This window comes from Mya arenaria, chromosome 16 (genome assembly GCF_026914265.1).
Source record: "Mya arenaria isolate MELC-2E11 chromosome 16, ASM2691426v1".
Lineage (NCBI taxonomy): Eukaryota > Metazoa > Mollusca > Bivalvia > Myida > Myidae > Mya > Mya arenaria.
In genome coordinates this window covers 44379525-44400750 of record NC_069137.1, presented here as the reverse complement: position 1 = coordinate 44400750, position 21226 = coordinate 44379525, and the positions used below count along the sequence as shown (strand labels likewise).

General features: G+C 34.7%; 1 long non-coding RNA gene and 1 other non-coding gene across 2 annotated transcripts; both read right to left on the bottom strand.

The window, feature by feature from the left end:
* Positions 1 to 175: 175 nt before the first annotated feature.
* Positions 176 to 5278, bottom strand: LOC128222646 (uncharacterized). The gene is made up of 3 exons (XR_008259191.1): positions 5187 to 5278; positions 1495 to 1722; positions 176 to 493 (listed from the first exon to the last, which is right to left on the bottom strand). It is a non-coding gene; the product is annotated as an uncharacterized LOC128222646 (long non-coding RNA).
* An 11439-nt stretch (positions 5279 to 16717) lies between these two features.
* Trnak-cuu (transfer RNA lysine (anticodon CUU)) lies at positions 16718 to 16790 on the bottom strand. Its single transcript has one exon. It is a non-coding gene; the product is annotated as a tRNA-Lys (tRNA).
* Between the last annotated feature and the right edge of the window lie 4436 nt (positions 16791 to 21226).

Here is a 21226-nt window from a genome sequence, read left to right as displayed (position 1 = left end):
CGGTAACGGCAAATCTGTGAGAGTGCAGCTCTAATGTATGTTTAATGTAAGCTGTTTATTTAATAGTAAAAACAGTTCTTGGTCTCCACTAACGCTTGACTGTATGTTTCCCCCTTCCCCTTCGGATGTCACACTTAACTATTGGTTTATTCTAGCTGCTTTTTGGGCATAGATGATTACATCTTTTTCGAGTGAGTCAAGCAATAATGCAGTCAATGGCAAACCTAAATATTCTTATGACTATACTATGAAAAACACAAACAAATACAGATACATTTGAGGTTTGTTTTATTGATGAATATCATGAAAAGATAAGTATCCAGTACACTGTAAAATAACAAAGTGTTCGCTTTAAATTAACAAGTTAATATCTTCGCCAGTCAGATTTGAGTATCTGATTCAATTCCGGTATGGAATTACGTTCTTGAAGTTGTGATAGACTCGTCAGTTACATCCCAGAAATGTGGAATCCAAGTTGGACGCATAGTGGTACCTGTGTATATAATGAAACATGAAATGTGTTGTAAATGTATATATATATATGTATGGAGATACAGTCGAACCCCGATGGCTCGAACTCACTCGGCGAAAATACCTCGAAAAATTCGAGCAAAGCGGGACAGATAAAGTTCAGTGTAAAGAGATCGGTCCTTAAAATTAAATTCGAGCCAACGAGAAGTCCGAGTCAAGCGAGTTCGAGCCAACGGGGTTCGACTGTATATAAACACATATGTCGTCATGTGGATTAGAAATAAAATCTTTCGGACTATTGACCCGAGGTTTATAAATTCAATCATCAAGGCTATCGACCTATGGTTTAAATGTTAAAACATTCAGGCTATCGCCCTGTGTTATAGAAATAAAATCATAAAAAATACAAAAGCTTTTAGCCTGTGGTATGATCATAAAACCATTTTGGCTATCACTCGGTGGTTTAGAAATAAAACCATTACGGCTATCGCCCGCTTGCCTAGAAAAACCCATACACGCTATCGCAACGCGGTTTAGAAATAAGTCAATGCAGGCTTCCGCCCTGTTGTTTATATTTATTACCATTCTCGTCACGTTGATTACAAACAAAACCATTCTGGCTATCACCTCGTGATTTATAAACATAAACTAGTCAGGATACTCTCCCTTAGGTTTACAAAAAACACAACAACAACCAGTCTATCGCCACGTGGTGTAAAAATAAAACCGTTGAGGCTATGGAAAGGTGGTTTAGAAATAAAGTCATTCACGCTTTCGAACCGTGATTTAGAAATAAAACAATTCAAGCTATCGAACCGTGGCTTTGAAATAAAGCCATTCAGGCTATCGAAACGTGTTCTAAGTTCATCAGATGTCCTGAAGTAAAATCTTAATTATCAAGAAGGTCTCGTTCACAACGCTAAATCCGCCCATTCTTAATCATTTATATTTTACTTCATGTCATCTGACAATACCATAAAACAATAATGATAATTATCATACTAGAAAACTTACAACACTTACTGGTAAACACTTTTCTATTCGTTCCTGTGACGTCATCGTATTTCCAAAGCAGCAGTCCAATCAGAATGAAGGCTGTCATCGTTCCGGCGATGCAGAGGGTCGCACCAAAGTTACATCTACAGTTCTTGAAAACACGGTCTACACCAAGGATAAGGTATTCTATGACAGCTGGCAATTGACGCTCATTTTTGACAATCTGACTTTTTCCATTCGTTTCTGCCATTATTGCTATTTAAAAAGACAAGCTTGATTATTGTGAAACATTGAACTACTATCTCGCCAATAAGAGAAACGTGAACTATCAAATTTATAGCTCGCGAATTAGAAAAACGTCAATATTGAACTCATATTATATCTCGCCAATAAGAGAAGCATGAACTTCTGAACTCATATCTCACCAATTAGAGAAACGTGAACTATCGAATTTATATCTCGCCAATAAGAGAAACATGAACTTTTGAACTCATATCTCGCCAATAAGAGAAACGTGAACTATCGAATGTATATCTCGCCAATAAGAAAAAAAACGTGAAATATTGAATTATATATCGACAATCAATGAAACGTGAACTATTGAAAAATTCACGCCAATAAGAGAAACGTGAAAAATCTTATTTATATCACATCAGTAAGAGAAACGTGAACTACTGAATTATATCTTGACAATTGGAGAAACGTGAACTATTGAATTCATATCTCGACTGTATATCTCGCCAGTTAGAGAAACATCAAATATTTTATTTATATCTCGCCAATTAGAGAAGTGTGAACTATTTAAATCATATCTCGCCAATAAGAGAAACGTGAAATATCGAATTTATATCACACCAGTTAGAGGAACGTGAACTACTGAATTATATCTTGACAATAAGAGAAACGTGAACTATTGAATTCATATCTCGACTTCATATCTCGCCAGTTAGAGAAACATCAAATATTTAATTTAAATCTCGCCAATTAGAGAAGTGTGAACTATTTAAATCATATCTCGCCAATAAGAGAAACGTGAAATATCGAATTTATATCTCGCCGATTAGAGAAATGAGATGCATGTCAACGCTTTTTACGTCAAAGATGCATCGAGAGTTTGGAAAGTGATTTATGCATCAAAAGTAATATTAATGTTACAAAGCGAGTAAGATTCATTGTGAATGAATAAGAGTCATTTGAAGTTGCACCAATAGGAGCAACATAATTTCACGTTTCATAAACAACAAGTTGTATTTTAATTTATTTCAAGAGCACGGACAAGTGTAGTTCACGTTGAATAACCAGTATGATACAGTTATTGAAAGTGCCACATTAAATATGATCTATTATTAATCAACTACCACGTATTTGAGGCGATACAGGGACACTCGCAGTACTAATACTCAACAATTGATGACAATATATGTCAAAACTCGCTCAATATCGATCAAAGTCGGCTTATTCGAGTGTCTGCCGTTTTGATTGGCTACTTAACTCGTCAACGTCATTAGAGGAACGAACCATTTTCATTTGGTGTCGAAACCCGCCTTAATATGAGAATGCTGTAAAGTATTTCAAAAGGCAGCCATTTTGTTTTCCGATTTACCGACTGTTTTGAAAAGTGTGTACCTTGTTTAAACAAATTTGGAGATACTTGCTTATAAAATACTTGAACCACTTTGTACGGTTCGATAATAAAATTGTATTTAATCAGTTGTTGGATTTTACGACAATGATTTTAAGGTGAAATTTAATTTAGATAACACAGAATGTAACAACTCAAGTTTTAAAATTACTGACAGTTGCACTTATTTTGAGACAGAACAGAAAGTAAAATTTCACGTTTTGAAATCACCGAAAGAACCAGTCCATGTTAGATATTACACACATCGACGTTTCACATTTAGAGATCACCGAAAGAACCGGTCCATGTTAGATATTACACACATCGACGTTTCACATTTAGAGATCACCGAAAGAACCAGTCCATGTTAGATATTATACACATCGACGTTTCACATTTAGAGATCACCGAAAGAACCAGTCCATGTTAGATATTACACACATCGACGTTTCACATTTAGAGATCACCGAAAGAACCAGTCCATGTTAGATATTACACACATTGAAGTTTCACATTTAGAGATCACCGAAAGAACCAGTCCATGTTAGATATTACACACATTGACGTTTCACATTTAGAGATCACCGAAAGAACCGGTCCATGTTAGATATTACACACATTGACGTTTCACATTTAGAAATCACCGAAAGAACCAGTCCATGTAAGATATTACACACATTGACGTTTCACGTTTAGAAATCACCGAAAGAACCAGTCCATGTTAGATATTACAAACATCGATGTTTCACGTTTAGAAATCACCGAAAGAACCGGTCCATGTTAGATATTACACACATCGACGTTTCACGTTTAGAAATCACCGAAAGAACCGGTCCATGTTAGATATTACACACATTGACGTTTCACATTTAGAGATCACCGAAAGAACCGGTCCATGTTAGATATTACACACATTGACGTTTCACATTTAGAGATCACCGAAAGAACCAGTCCATGTAAGATATTACACACATCGACGTTTCACGTTTAGAAATCACCGAAAGAACCGGTCCATGTTAGATATTACACACATCGACGTTTCACGTTTAGAAATCACCGAAAGAACCAGTCCATGTTAGATATTACACACATCGACGTTTCACATTTAGAAATCACCGAAAGAACCGGTCCATGTTAGATATTACACACATCGACGTTTCACGTTTAGAAATCACCGAAAGAACCAGTCCATGTTAGATATTACACACATCGACGTTTCACGTTTAGAAATCACCGAAAGAACCAGTCCATGTTAGATATTACACACATCGACGTTTCACGTTTAGAAATCACCGAAAGAACCGGTTCATGTTAGATATTCCACACATTGAATTTTCACGTTTTGAAATCACTAAACGTAATGGTACAGAAAGTTATGTTTAACGTTTCAAAATTGCAGTAACAGTTCATGTTAAAAATAACAGTGAGTAACCAGTGTGTGTATACCACGTGATAAATTGCGCCATCAGTTTGTGTATACCACGTGATAAATTGCGTCATAATTACTATGTCAGAAGGCAATATTTTGCTTTGAATGAAGACTTTAATCAAAGGTAACTTCACTATTTCTTCAACATTTTAAATGTAACAGCTCAGTCTCCGCCTCTTACGGAGCCCCGCCTTCGGCCCTTTACCAGAGTTTGATTGAGAGTTTAGTTACTTAAAACACTTCGACCAACCTTTGCACAATACGGCCGTCTGACGGAGCACTATCAAAACATTATTTTTGAATCAGGTTTGTCGAAGTGTTTGATGAAACTAATCACCTTATCAAACTTCGGTGATAAAACGAAAGCGGGGCTTTTTAAGTGGCATTAACTGTCCTTTGTTTCATTTAAATTGGTGTTGTAAAACAAAAGATATCTTTGTTTTAAGTGTTCATTTTAAGCATTATGTTGCCTTCCGACGTAGCATATATGACGTAATTTATCTCTTAATATACACTCACTTGTAACGTTGAACGTTTCAAAATCACCAAAGCAAAGGTTTTTGCACACCTAATGAGTTTATAAATATGTAAATCTTCTTTCTAACTTTAGAAAATCATGTTTTTTAAGAAAATCACTTCAATTTCATAAATTACTAGCTTCACTCATACCACATATGCCACTGTTAATCACACGTTTAATGCTTTGTCCACCGTCCAAGTCACAATAAACTGTTATATTAAAATTTGTTATCTGTGATTTTGTAATCTATAGCGAGCAATGAAATATTGAAATTTCATATCGTTATGTTCAGTTATAGATTAAAGTCCCACTCTCCTTAGTTGCCAGTATATATATAGTATATATATATTTATATATTATACCTTACATCAATGTGTCCCTTCTTTGTGAATATAATGTCGATCGGTCCGTATATCACTGTATTTTAATAAAAATCCAGTTTTATGACGTCAGCGGTCAATATCATATTTTTGACCGGTCTGGACCCGCCAACAATGTAATATGGACCGCTGACGTCTTACAACTGGTAAGTGCGACTTGCTATTTTTACAACGGCGAAAACTTGACGCAAGTAAACATTATATAATTTAGCTTTGTTCAATAAAACCCATCTGAATCGGTTTAAAAATATTGAATGGTAATATATAATGTTCGGTGTAATATAAGAAATATTTATACACCACTTCCGGCCATTTTTATTATAATGACCGGCCAGTCAGCCCCCGAACGCCTCGGTCCATATACACCTTCGGTGGCTGACTTGCCGGTCCGGTATGATGTTATATGACCCTCAGTGGTGTCTTAAAGAATAACATGCCCTAGCCTATTACATTGATATGTTAAAAAAATATTCAGCAAAGTTGATATTTTATTGCATCAAACTAACAGCTAATGGGCCTTTAACAAGATCAACTTTAGAAGTATTGGTTTTGATTGATTTATAAAATATGCACGAACAATTAAGCGTTCTGTCGGATGAAAACGCATTAGGCACTTTATACATTTTAGCACTAACTATTAAGATCAGGTGAAGCGTGTGAATTCGGAAGGTTCACAAAAGTTATAATCTAAAGCACTTGATCATTGTTCTGCATTCTGGTTGAAAATATGCAAGTGCGAAAAACTGCATATATTGTTGTTGTTTTTTTTTTTGAACTCACAGTTGTATTTCACATTTTATTTCTTTGTTGTTTTTTCTTTACTTTTCCAGTTTCAAGTTTCAAGTTTATTAATACTCTTGGCCCACATGGGCGTGAAAGGTAACAAAACATCTTTAATTTTGAAACATTTTTTTCATACGGACATAGTTCCAACACTTGTCCCTTTGTCTTGAACAAAATTCAGTCCCTTATAAACTGATCCAGCTTAGCTCCCTTATTTGTTTGGGCATACAGTCAAACCCCGTTGGCTCGAACTCCCAGGGACCGGCGAAAATACATCGACCCTCGGAAAATTCGAGCCAAGCGGGATTGTTTACCTTCAGTATAAAGAAATTTGTCCTTTACATCTAGTTCAAGTAAACTGGCACGCTTGATTTTTAAAATGTTCAATTTCTTATTTGTAAAGAATCGATACTTATTTCTGAAGACAACTCTTCAAATAAATAAATTGCTATAACTGCCTACTGTTTGCATATGCAAAGGCGCGATTTCAGTGTCAACGCTGATTTCAGTGACGTCACACTATCTTGCAGTGATTGACAGGTCTTTTTGTCAGGCGCACGGATTAGTTTTAAAGCTGATGCAATTTGGGAATGGCTAAAACTAAGGCGGTTATAATTTATTAAATAATTTCTTCGTGAATATGATATAACGGTCGCATCGCTGCGCCCCTCTTTCTTAGGTTACTTATTCACGAAGAAATTACTTAATAAACTCTAACCTATACTTGGATGAGACCGCCGGCGATTAACTCAATTGAATACGCCCCATTAGATCAGCACACAATTTAATACAAATATAATTAAGGCATACTTTAACTACGCCCCACCAGATCAGCACCCAGTATAATACAAAACAATGTATGCATACTTTCACAACGAATAGATACAAACATAATGTATACATATTTTAACATCGCCCCATCAGGACAGCACTGATTAGAATACAAACATAATGTATACATATTTTAACATCGCCCCATCAGGACAGCACTGATTAGAATACAAACATAATGTATACATATTTTAACATCGCCCCACCAGGACAGCACTGATTAGAATACAAACATAATGTATACATACTTTATCAACGCCCCACCAGGACAGCACTGATTAGAATACAAACATAATGTATACATACTTTATCAACGCCCCACCAGGACAGCACTGATTAGAATACAAACATAATGTATACATACTTTATCAACGCCCCACCAGGACAGGCTCCACTAGAATACAAATACAATATATGCATATTTTAACAACGCACCACCAGGACAGCACTCACTAGAGCAGTATATATTTCAAGAAATCTGTGCCAGTGCAGCGCAAACTCTCAAATAAAGTAAACACAATAGAACGTGTAATAATATTATTGAATTTGAACAATGAATTCTAACCCCTGGACATCTGTTTATTTAAGTCTGAGTGAATAAAGTGTCATGTGGTCAGCTTGCATGTATATTGGTCAGGTGAAGGCAGGAGCGATACAAGACGGATGTTTCGTAATGGCTGTTATCAGGATAAACGCTTCTGTATATAGGTATTTGTTTGTGTTTTAAAATTTAAATGCATTTTGCTTCCTGATATTACGATTGAAGGGACTATATATAAATGAATCGTTTACCGAAGTGGAACTTATGAATGTCCATTGCGTCACTATCACAAGAAAACCTCGCAGGATCGAACATCATCACCCCCGCACCCCACGTCAAGTTGCCAACCCACCAACTGTACTGCTTTATGACGTCACAATGGTTTACAGGTAATTTTAATTTTGCTCACATTTTAGTATTATGTAATGGGTGGGTTAGAACCAGAGCGCCGTGCTAGTGTTTCCAGGTTTACCACAATTAGAATGTGTTTAAAGCCAAATCTCTTTGGCATTTTGATTCACGGCGAAAGTATTATAATTAAACCGTTTTGAACCTTTACGTTAAAAAAATAATTCAAAACGCATGTTTCACTAATTAGGTCATTTTATATTTCATGAGCTTGAATTTAAGAAATACACGAGAAACGAACTGCATTTTCTTTCGGTCTTAGACTTCTTAGAATCTTTCCGCAGACCTCTAACCCGAGTGTCAGAAAATATCTGATTCATTTCTGTGTATATATGTTGTCATAAATATGATATTGCACATTGATGTAGACATTTTCCGAAGCGGACTTCGTTTCAATAAGATTACTGATACTATTGTATGAAAGGCTCATGAAATATAAAATGCAAATTATTAGTATGGAAAGTAATACAGTAGAGGTACGTTATAACAAAATGTCAAGTACCCGTATGTGGTCTAGGATGCACTCTCAATATGGCTCAATACCACAGTTATCTCCCCCGCCCCTCCGTTGACCAAGATCCGGGTGTTGATACAGAAAATTGAGCTTGTGTTAAAATATTAATAGTTTATTAAAGTTGAATGAAAGAGAAGAAACGGGTGCTCTGTTTACATATAAACGAACATAATCTGGCACTGTATTGAAAGAAATGAGTTTGTGTTGTAAATAATGGAATAATCCTTGCCCGTGAAACTCTGATTATTGATTGTTTGAAGCTAATTCCTTTTCGAGCTTAGGGTCATGTTTTTTCACTCAATTTGGTTAGACGCTGAATTGATCAACGTTATGTTTTCTTGTGATTGAATGTTGTGTCTTGGAATGTTTTATAGCAGCAAGTCGCTTGTTTTAAATTATATGACTGTTTTACAGACTGAGTAATGAACATAAATCATAGCCGTTACTGTTTGAATTTTGTTAAAAACCACAGAAAGAAAAAGATCATGAATATGTCAGGGATTAAATATTTTCTGCTTGACTTTTCTTACTTTCTGACTGATTAAAAAAAATGTTCCGTGAAAAATTCAATCTGGGCGAATTTTCCTTGAAGAAAAGCGACATACCTTTTTATTGTTAAAATCGATTGATTTTGTACTGATTTTTAAGAAATCGTATGGTTGTTATTTATGCAAAAAGCTAGACATGAATGTTGTTCAGATCTTAAAGCTGCCCTCTCACAGATTTAACGTTTTGACATTTATTTTTTATTTTTTGCATAATGCACTAATTTTTAAAATTAAATATAAAAATCTGCGATCTGATGTTTTTTGTCCGCAGTCTTATATCACTAATTTCCATCCAAATGCGCATAAATTGGCTTGTTCCAAGACAAAAAGTTGTCAAAAAGTTCAATCTGTGAGAATGCAGCTTTAAGTGTCGCCTGTTCATATATAAATGTAAAGGTAAATTAATTAGTAGATTAGAACCTTATTGTCATATATTTAATAATTTTCGATATGAAATAATGATATTAATTTATTACCACCTGCAAATCAATATCGCTTACTTGGGCATTCAAGATATTCACATTGCAAAAATGGCTGATGAATCGATTCATTAATACTTTTCAAGTTTTGACCATTCAAAGCTTATTAATATTCTTTACTCAGGTTGGCGGGATGCGGCTTTTCTGGCACTTGAGTTCGCTTCCTCTACTGCTGTGGAAAACACAATCAACAAAGTTATGTGTCATTTTGCTCGCTTTTTTAGAATTTGTTGAAAAACAAAAAATCTGTTTCAATCAATAAGTCAAATTTTCTTCTTTAAATAAATACACAAATTAAATGAATAGGCATTTTCTGTTGGTTTTTGAAATCTTATAGTGAACATGCTAAAAGGCACCAGCATTGTTCCCAAGATCTCTAACCAAACCCGTGTAGTAGAAAATGTTTATTTAGTTTTCGTGTATTTTAATAAATATAGTTTTGTATCTTGGATGGGGCTTCGGTTTTTTTTAGATTGAATGTTATCAATAATATATTCATCGCATGGAAAGGCTTAAGCAAACCTGATTTTTTTTATTATTTTGGATAGTACTAGTTAATAAGCACTTTTATTAATATGTTTAAAATTTGTTTGTATTATTATTGTACTTGATTAAATTATGTATAAACTTTATTTGGGAACATGTGGTGCTGCTTCTGTTCAAATGTTTTAGCGTCCACTGTACCGGAAGGAGCCAACCATCCACCCGAAGAGATGCCCCTTGCAGTTGAGTTGGCTACTGATGACAAACCACCAATAAGGCGATGGCTCATAGCGGGACTGGATGAGGTAAGTAAAGGTCTTGAAACTTTATTCATATATATATATATTGGTAAAAAAAGGTAATGATAATAGTGATGAGTAAAATGCGTACATTTTGTGAGAGTTCAAGGGTTAAATATGTAATGGATGGTAATTATGGTCTTGCATTCGGAAAATGATGTTGAGGAGGCGGGTGAGGATAAGGATGAAGATGAGGATGAAAAAGAAGAATAATGCTTCTTCTGCTGGTGCTCCTGCTGGTGCTTCTTTTTCTGCTGCTGTCGCTGATGATGATGGTTCTCTGCTGCTGTTGTTGCTGATGATGATGACGATGGCGATGATGATGATGATGGAGGATGATTATTACAGATGAAGATTATGACAGAGGAATATTATGACCGGTGAAAACGACGATGATTGTGATGAGGATGAAGAGGGGGGTGAGAAGAAGAAGAAGAAGAAGAAGAAGAAGAAGAAGAAGAAGAAGAAGAAGAAGAAGAAGAAGAAGAAGAAGAAGAAATGAATTCTTAATTTAGATGTGTTGTTATACCTTTAATATACTTTCACATTTTGTCTTTCAGGGAAGAAAAAGGATGCCTTCTGGGGGAAAAACGATGGAGAAGAGAATGCCAAATCCATTGGTTGAGAAGACTGGTTAACATTGATGTTTGATGTGACAAGTTGTTCTTGATGTAGCATTCCGATGCTGACATCACATTCTTAAGTTGATGTGATATCCTTATTTCAATTTGACTTTTTAATGTTGATCTGGTGAACTTGTATTGCCCGGCCTGGACGCATATGAGTTTGGTTTGTGGTCACCAAGCCGGACAAGTGGGTTTTCTCCGGGTATTCCGGTTTCCCCCACAACACAAGACCACAACCTAGCGCAAAATCGTGCCAACGAGAGTGATTAATATAATGTTGTTATAGCTTGTTTCACAATCGTTGTAAAATTAAATAAAGTTTAAACTAAAATTGTATTGTTGAGACATTCTAAAGTATCAGGTAACAAAGTAATGAGACAGTCTAAAGTATCAGGTAACAAAGTAATGAGACAGTCTAAAGTATCAGGTAACAAAGTAATGAGACATTCTAAAGTATCAGGTAACAAAGTAATGAGACAGTCTAAAGTATCAGGTAACAAAGTAATGAGACAGTCTAAAGTATCAGGTAACAAAGTAATGAGACAGTCTAAAGTATCAGGTAACAAAGTAATGAGACAGTCTAAAGTATCAGGTAACAAAGTAATGAGACAGTCTAAAGTATCAGGTAACAAAGTAATGAGACAGTCTAAAGTATCAGGTAACAAAGTAATGAGACAGTCTAAAGTATCAGGTAGCAAAGTAATGAGACAGTCTAAAGTATCAGGTAACAAAGTAATGAGACATTCTAAAGTATCAGGTAACAAAGTAATGAGACAGTCTAAAGTATCAGGTAACAAAGTAATGAGACCGTCTAAAGTATCAGGTAACAAAGTAATGAGACAGTCTAAAGTATCAGGTAACAAAGTAATGAGACATTCTAAAGTATCAGGTAACAAAGTAATGAGACAGTCTAAAGTATCAGGTAACAAAGTAATGAGACAGTCTAAAGTATCAGGTAACAAAGTAATGAGACAGTCTAAAGTATCAGGTAACAAAGTAATGAGACATTCTAAAGTATCAGGTAACAAAGTAATGAGACAGTCTAAAGTATCAGGTAACAAAGTAATGAGACCGTCTAAAGTATCAGGTAACAAAGTAATGAGACAGTCTAAAGTATCAGGTAACAAAGTAATGAGACAGTCTAAAGTATCAGGTAACAAAGTAATGAGACAGTCTAAAGTATCAGGTAACAAAGTAATGAGACCGTCTAAAGTATCAGGTAACAAAGTAATGAGACAGTCTAAAGTATCAGGTAACAAAGTAATGAGACATTCTAAAGTATCAGGTAACATAGTAATGAGACATTCTAAAGTATCAGGTAACAAAGTAATGAGACAGTCTAAAGTATCAGGTAACAAAGTAATGAGACAGTCTAAAGTATCAGGTAACAAAGTAATGAGACAGTCTAAAGTATCAGGTAGCAAATTATGAGACAGTCTAAAGTATCAGGTAACAAAGTAATGAGACAGTCTAAAGTATCAGGTAACAAAGCAATGAGACCGTCTAAAGTATCAGGTAACAAAGCAATGAGACCGTCTAAAGTATCAGGTAACAAAGTAATGAGACAGTCTAAAGTATCAGGTAACAAAGTAATGAGACCGTCTAAAGTATCAGGTAACAAAGTAATGAGACCGTCTAAAGTATCAGGTAACAAAGTAATGAGACCGTCTAAAGTATCAGGTAACAAAGTAATGAGACAGTCTAAAGTATCAGGTAACAAAGTAATGAGACATTCTAAAGTATCAGGTAACAAAGTAATGAGACCGTCTAAAGTATCAGGTAACAAAGTAATGAGACCGTCTAAAGTATCAGGTAACAAAGTAATGAGACATTCTAAAGTATCAGGTAACAAAGTAATGAGACCGTCTAAAGTATCAGGTAACAAAGTAATGAGACCGTCTAAAGTATCAGGTAACAAAGTAATGAGACATTCTAAAGTATCAGGTAACAAAGTAATGAGACAGTCTAAAGTATCAGGTAACAAAGTAATGAGACAGTCTAAAGTATCAGGTAACAAAGTAATGAGACAGTCTAAAGTATCAGGTAACAAAGTAATGAGACAGTCTAAAGTATCAGGTAACAAAGTAATGAGACCGTCTAAAGTATCAGGTAACAAAGTAATGAGACAGTCTAAAGTATCAGGTAACAAAGTAATGAGACAGTCTAAAGTATCAGGTAACAAAGTAATGAGACCGTCTAAAGTATCAGGTAACAAAGTAATGAGACCGTCTAAAGTATCAGGTAACAAAGTAATGAGACCGTCTAAAGTATCAGGTAACAAAGTAATGAGACAGTCTAAAGTATCAGGTAACAAAGTAATGAGACCGTCTAAAGTATCAGGTAACAAAGTAATGAGACCGTCTAAAGTATCAGGTAACAAAGTAATGAGACAGTCTAAAGTATCAGGTAACAAAGTAATGAGACCGTCTAAAGTATCAGGTAACAAAGTAATGAGACCGTCTAAAGTATCAGGTAACAAAGTAATGAGACCGTCTAAAGTATCAGGTAACAAAGTAATGAGACAGTCTAAAGTATCAGGTAACAAAGTAATGAGACATTCTAAAGTATCAGGTAACAAAGTAATGAGACATTCTAAAGTATCAGGTAACAAAGTAATGAGACATTCTAAAGTATCAGGTAACAAAGTAATGAGACAGTTAATAGCTGACAACCTTATATTGATAACACATTCTATTTTTTGCATCTTATTTTAAATAAGCGTCTGTCGGATTCAGAGCACTCCAAATCTGACAATCTTATATTGATTTGACATTCTTAATTGACGTTCTTAAGTTAATGTGACTACCTTTTTTACCATTTATTCCTCCGATGCCATATGATGTGACATTTCTATTTTAAATTGATTCCATTTCCGATAAATGAAACATTCTTTCGTTTATATTTTGAAATGAATTTCTTTTATTGTTAGTTTTTCATTCTTAAGTTGAAACGACATTCTTCGATTGACAATTGATGTAAAATTTTCCGTTCTGATTTTGATGTGACATTTTTTTTCCTTTTTTAAAGCTGCACTCTCACAGATTCACCATTTTTACAACATTTTTATTTTTTGTCTTGGTAATGACATTTTTTTGCGTAATTATCTACAAACCAATGATATAAGATTGCTGACAAAAACTCAGATCGTAGAATTTCATATTTCCGTTTGAAAATTAATGTTTTATGGCTTAAGAAAAAATGCATAAAACATCATTTTTTGAACTTAAATATAAAAATCTGCGATCTATTTTTTGTCAGGAGTCTTATATATCTGGTTTCCATGGATTTTCGCATAAATTAGTTCATTCCAAGTCAAAAATAAAAAAAAGTTGTCAAAACGTTTAATCTGTGAGAGTGCAGCTTCAAGTTGATGTGGCATTTAAATGCACAAAATGTTAGTTTATAAATTTTGACTTCAAATCGATCGTTTACGAATTGATCGATTATTTTAATGCTATGATGTTTTGTTTTTCTGTTGTTGTTTTATCACACATGATGTATCTCCCATCTATTGGTATTAGTTTCCTTTATAAACGGCAATATTGCTTCTATTTTCATGTCTTATTCTATTTCTTTCCGCAATTTTCAAGGTTTTTGTGTTAAATAATATATTTAACATTCTCACTTTCATATCAACCATCATGCACGCTGATTTGTGTGTAACTTGGTTGATGTTTTCTTTTTTTCTTTTGTTCTTTCTATAATTGAGTAATTTCTGAAAGATCTGTCAATGATACAAACATTATTTTAAACGCGTTATACATGAAACTATATATAATATTTTGATTGTTAATGTGTGTGTGTATTCTATATTTATGTTTATATTTGTGTAATGTGACGATGAGCTGTTAAATTTTCTGTTCAGTTCAGTTCTGTTCTGTATAACCATGTATTTTTTGCTTTTCGTAATATAAAATATATACAAATCATGTTTCTGTAGAATTTGAGCCTCATTTGTAGGAATATACATGTGTAAAAAAATATGCATTCCGAAACTTCCATTTGATAGGCAAACAGTTTTAAGATACATACCAACATATATATGGACCAGAATAGTAATTTGCTTTTTGCAATAACAAACAATATTGTACTTCATTCTGAGCATTCGCCCACGAATGCTGAAAACCATGTTGCCCATCAAAAAGGTCTAGCCTGACCTATGTTACGTTATTTGTTTAATGAAATAGCACACCTAATGCCCTTTAAAACATATTATTACATACATAACTACGATGCAAAAGAGTAAAGTCCTAATGCACTAGTGCACGCCCCCCACCCCCTTGTTCGGGGGTATGCCGGAGATAGTCGGGGAAATGGGCAGTGTTTTTACCTTCAAGGTGACCCCGCAGTGCTGGGTGAATGCGATGGTTTTGTCCTTGTGCCAAAAATAGCGGGGAATGGGCCTTACTTAGGGTCCCTGGGGTGCGAGGGCATTTTGCGGGGATTTTATCAGCAGTTCGTCACCGCAGGGCGAGGATTTTACCCGGAGTTGGCTGGACCGAAAGTCAAAGTCCCCGCTAGGGGGGGGGGGGGGGGGGCGTGTTTACAATTGACTAGTGCATAAGACTTTGATAATAATTCTGACATTGTAAATCGTCTACATGTATATGCATCCGAGGAGGTTTTCGATTGAAAAAAATGGCCGATGTGTTCCGATTGGTACTGTTGAACCCTCTGTAAATGTATCGAACTGTAATTAATAAATATATTATGGATAACCGAAATAAACCTGCACAGTACACATCAAATACCACTAGCGGACCCACGGGACGGATTCAGTGTGAACATGGTTGTCGATTTAGTACATGTATTATTTTATTAAGGCTGCAGTCCCCATTTTAGTACAGTGCAACACTATTGAAGAGATGTTAGAAGAGTGTTCGGGTTCTCTATATCGTGGTACACAGTAAGCAATATCTAAACAATTTGCAGAACTCTGTACGCAGACTTTAAAGATGCTTTCCTACTCCCAAATAAGATTTTCCAAAATTAATACAATTGTTTTGACATAGCAGAAAGGTAAATACATTTCGAAAACAATGGTTCAAATGATACCGAGTTTAATTTGAAAGAAAGTTGCAGAAAGCATGGTATTTCTACGTTATAAGACTATAGTAGATCACAGTAAATCTTTTAGCACTCACCAATCATTTAATATTTTTTTGTTTTTTTCAGCATATTGAATACACGGTTACAATATTGTTATCTGTGATTCATAGTTTCAATAATGCATAATTAAGTAAGAAGTTAAAGTTGTATTACTCAAAAATTATGTTTGTTTTACACAATATACGTATGCAGTAGCGGTTTAAGAGGGAGGCGCACCCGGCGCGCGCCACCTCTATATCGTTCAAGTTTACTCATAATGTCAATATCGGAGAATAAAATACGCTCATAATGCATCATTTCTGACCACAAATTGTTAAAATGTTCTTGACAGAGTAACCCCCAATCCACATGCCAACAGTTTATGCGATATACTTTTGGTTCTAAGTAAAGAGCGCATGTCAAAAGGTTGCCGAAGTGGCGCCCCCTCTAACGTCAATTTCTGGGGCCGCCCCTGCGTATGAATTGATTTTTAATAAGAATGTCACTTTAAGATATGTTAACTAGTATTTGATACACAGGATACAGTTCACGCAATGGTAATGTTTACATGTGTTATAACATGATTGTTAACAAATTTAAATGAAAAAAAAACAATAACAAAGCCGGAGTGAAACAAAATTAACAACTCTAATAATTATGTTATCAATAATACCTTAAAAAATGAAGCAAAAATTTTTAGCGCCCAACGTGGGGCTCGAACCCACGACCCCGAGATTAAGAGTCTCGTGCTCTACCGACTGAGCTAGCCGGGCTATATACTATATGCTTTAATGTCAGATAAAAATTTATTATATAGTCATTTATATTATGTATTATAGTATTGTTTAACATAAAAAATCTTAATCTCCAAACCTTAAATAAAGCAGACACATTCAAGTTTAAAATTTAGATTAAAATCAAATTTCGTTTAAAAAAAGCTTTGTTAAATACGATAGCTATTCCTCTCTCATTTTGGCGCCAAACATTTGAGCGCAATCTGGGCTGTTTACATTTAAGTGCACTCTTCCGTTTCAAGATAAACATCCAGAGTTTAAATAGGACATTGTATTCATAAATGTCAACGAAAGGACAGCTGGTTTACAAGCAAGCGTATTATTTATTTCCTAAATTGAAGTGGTCAAATTTTAAACTGCATTTGTTTAAGTTTATCTTCATTTAAATAAACAACCGCCTAAAGCAGATGTGTATATATGCATGTTTAAATCATTGACTATCATACTCAAAAGTGGGTAACATTGATTAAATTGATATCAATTTATGCATTAGATTAACATAAATACTTTCAAAGCTTTTGTGTATACCCCTTTGCCTTCAGGTGAGTCAAGTAATTAAGATATCCGACATACAAATAACTCGTCATTTCATGAAATCATTGTAATAATGTTACAGTTACACACTACAGGATGATGATGGTTTTAAGGATAACTTTTCAAGTTTAACTTATTTGACGTTAATGATAAAAACAAAAACAAGTATATGATTAAGTTACATATTGTTCTGATGTAATTAAGACTAGATAAGTCTACAAAACGCAATAAGGTTTCTCATCTCTAATACAACTTATTAGTCTTTTTACTCCGACATACGTATACAATATAATATTTTAGGATCATGGAATACATTGGATATATTTGTCAAGATAATGCCATCAAATGATGGTATAACTTTAAGACGTTTGGCTAAATTCATATACCATGCTATGTTGAGGCGATCTGCCTCCATTGATGCAGTTGCTTCTTAGTTTAGTACCTTCAAGTATATCATTGTATAAGAACATATAAAATTGTTGTATGTACTGTTTAAATCATTGTTTTTTGTATACAACTCACTTAATATGTTTTATGTCACTTGTTCATGGCCAGAGAATCTTGTGTTGCTGATATTGCCAATAAAACTAAAAAAAAATGTCTAGGCAAATCTACTAAACCTATTAAAGGGGCTGTTTCACGTATGATAAATTGCGAAAAAATTGTCGAAAACTGACATACACTTGGAATCGATGTGTACAATGCATTGAAACTTACTAACTGTAGTACCACATAGTTTACAATTTATTTAAGTTTAGCAGTTATTTCGAATTTTTCCATTAAAAAAGAGTACTGGGTATGTCTACCAGCAGCCAATTGTATAAACAATGGTAAATAATTACCTCGGTAAGTAAAACCACCGGTAAATTCCGTGGTAATATAACCATGGCGGTAAATCCGTTGTATAAAAGAAATAACCAAGGCGGCTAATTTATCAGGGTAGGTGAAAAGTTTACCCAGGTAAAATTTACCAACCTGTCCCGAAATGCAATAGAGTGTCGTCATTTTCCCGCACAGCTGTCAGATTGGATGTATCTTTTCTTTATAAAAAAATAAACTTCCTTATTTCAATTTTATAAAATTATGACGATATGAAATTTTTCAAAAAACGGGCCGAGATACATATATCAGCAAACACATTGAATATACATAATACTGTCGTGGTATTAGGTTCAATCATATTATACCGGTTTATATCATAGTGAACGCGGTAATTATCTAATACCTGGCTGAAAATATCGTTTATACACGCGCGGAGAATGTAACGGTCGTGATTGTAATTTAGAAAGATCACTCATACATTCAAATCTGTGAATGGAGTCATTATTTTTCTTCATGATGATAATTCCATTTGTTGTCCGAACATATTTAATCTGGCCATTCTTTACAAATTTACGAGCATTGAAAAATACTTCTCCCCGTTGTTGAGTCAACTCCTCATCAGGAATGCGCGTTTAAAGGACTTGAGCTCGTTAGCAGCTCACGTGATTTTAGACCTTTTGCCTAGCACGATAAGTAGTGAATTTAATAATTATGTCTCTTGGTCGGTTGGTCTGTCCTTGGTTTGCAAATTTACGTCTAGCAAGTCAGTGAATGTTATCTATCACATTCAGGCCAACGTCACACTCGTTTTCGGAGAATAACTTGGTGGCTACCTTTTCGACGGACTCACCCTCCGACTCTGGTATGCATAAGAGTCGCAGATAATTTTTGCGGCTTTATTGGTTTAAATTGTGCTTCTCTAGGGTGTCCAGCCGTTTCTCCAGATTGGAAACTTTATCACGAAGAGCCTTGTTTTCATTCTGGAGATCGGCATCGGTGTGGTTTACCCCTACCTTAACATCATTTATAATGCGTGTGCCGATATCCGATCGCTGACTGGAAAATGTCACCCTTTAACGTTATATGCTCATCGCTGAAGTTACTGTTCAGGTTGTTCGCTTGCACCGTCTTTGCTTCCAATAGAGGCCGTTCTTGATTGCAGTGTCAACATCCAACGGTAATGAGGCGTTGTTTTTAATCGCTACAGATTAGCTTAGAATTTATTTGAATTTAGATGTTTGATACCGAAACTATTTGATATACTATCTTTGTGATGCAGTATAGCAACGAAGTTTTCAAGCGAAGGTACATGTGCAATTTTAATACATGGTCATTTAGTACTTTATTTTCATCTTCGAGGACTGACTGGCCGGTCCTTATAGTGTCATTTAACACTTATTGGTGTGTAGTATTTCTTAAATAAGTTTATTAATTGGTTTTATTAAGAGGGCAATTTTAATTATACAGGTCATTGATCATTATTAACCGAATAGTTCGTTTTTAAATTATCAATGATTCTTTTTTAAACAACAACAAAGGAAACAGCACTATTTTTAGATTTGCACTGATTAAGTGAAGAACTTACATGTAATCAGAGATCATTGTGCTAGTGCGTTAGATATGCGATATTAGCTTTCTGATAACTTCTATAATGTTGTCGTACATTACAATTATGATTTGCAGGTGAAAATCATTGAGTTTAAACAGCATTTTCACATCATTTATTAACTTCAAGCTATCTGTGACTATTAATAAATTGCTCACACACATAAAAAAATAAAGAATGAAACTTGTGGACATTTATTTACATAGTTTATTTTCAGTTCACTTTGAACCATTTGTTTTAATGCATACACGGTGTACCTTTTTTCTTATTAATCAAATTATTTGTAAAGTGAAACGATAACAATCAAAGTCATATCAGAGGATAAGATGCAAGTAAACAATTGGTCACAATGCCTGAAAAGTTGCCTTTTTCAGAAATGCAACAACGAGGATGTTCTGCAAATGTACCATCAGAGAAAGGCAATCACCCATTGGCTGTTGAACCTTAGGGATCAGATACCACTGATGATGTACCTGAACTAGCTTTATCTTTAAAGCATCTAATACCTTCAGGTTATATAAAGGTCTTTATATCATATTGTTATTAAAGTTGTCAACAGCTAGTTTGCAAGTACCTTGTCTCATAAAATAACAAGCTTAGTGTTAATTGTATGGTTTCATGTTTCTTGCAGTTTCGGCATCATTACATGTATAAAAGACAATATGAATTTCTACCGATGCAATTATTTAATTATTTTCAGTTTGTTTGAGGCAATCCCATAACTTAATGGAGAAAAGACCTGATTCAACCCAACCAAAATACTCAATACGACAAATGATGATTTCACACCCCGAACAAATGTGCTATATCAGTTTATGAGCATATATCTAGAATTATCTTTGTCTATGCTGACTTTTTATGATATTATATTGTACAAAACGACAAAAAATCGATGGCTTTACACTGCAACCAGTTTTATAGCATGAATGCTTTATAAGTGACAAAATGTATTTCAATGTTCTTACAGGGATCAGAAGTGATGCGACAACACCAGCGATTACCAATGCTGCTGCTGCTGCTGCCGCTGCTGCTGCTGCTGCTGCTGATATGATGATGATGATGATGATGATGATGATGAAGATGATGATGATGATGGTTATGATGAAGATGATAATGACGATGCAGCTGTTGCTGCTAATGATGATAATAATGCTGCTGTTGTTGCTGCTGCTGCTGGGTTGCAGCTGCTGCTGATGATGATGATGTTGATGATTATAATGATGACGTTTGTTCCTTTGGCTGCCACACAAACTATGGCAAGTACGTTTCAAGTACCCACAGGAAGCATGTTGGTTTTGATAACAGGTGAAGACATGTTTCAGATATCTGAAGTGCTCATCATTTAATGAGAAAGCGGTTGGTTTTGAACATTGCGAAACAACGCCGCTTCCAATGCATTCTTACATCCCAGGAAGCATGTGATATAGAAAGTTTACGACTTCTACGCGAAAGA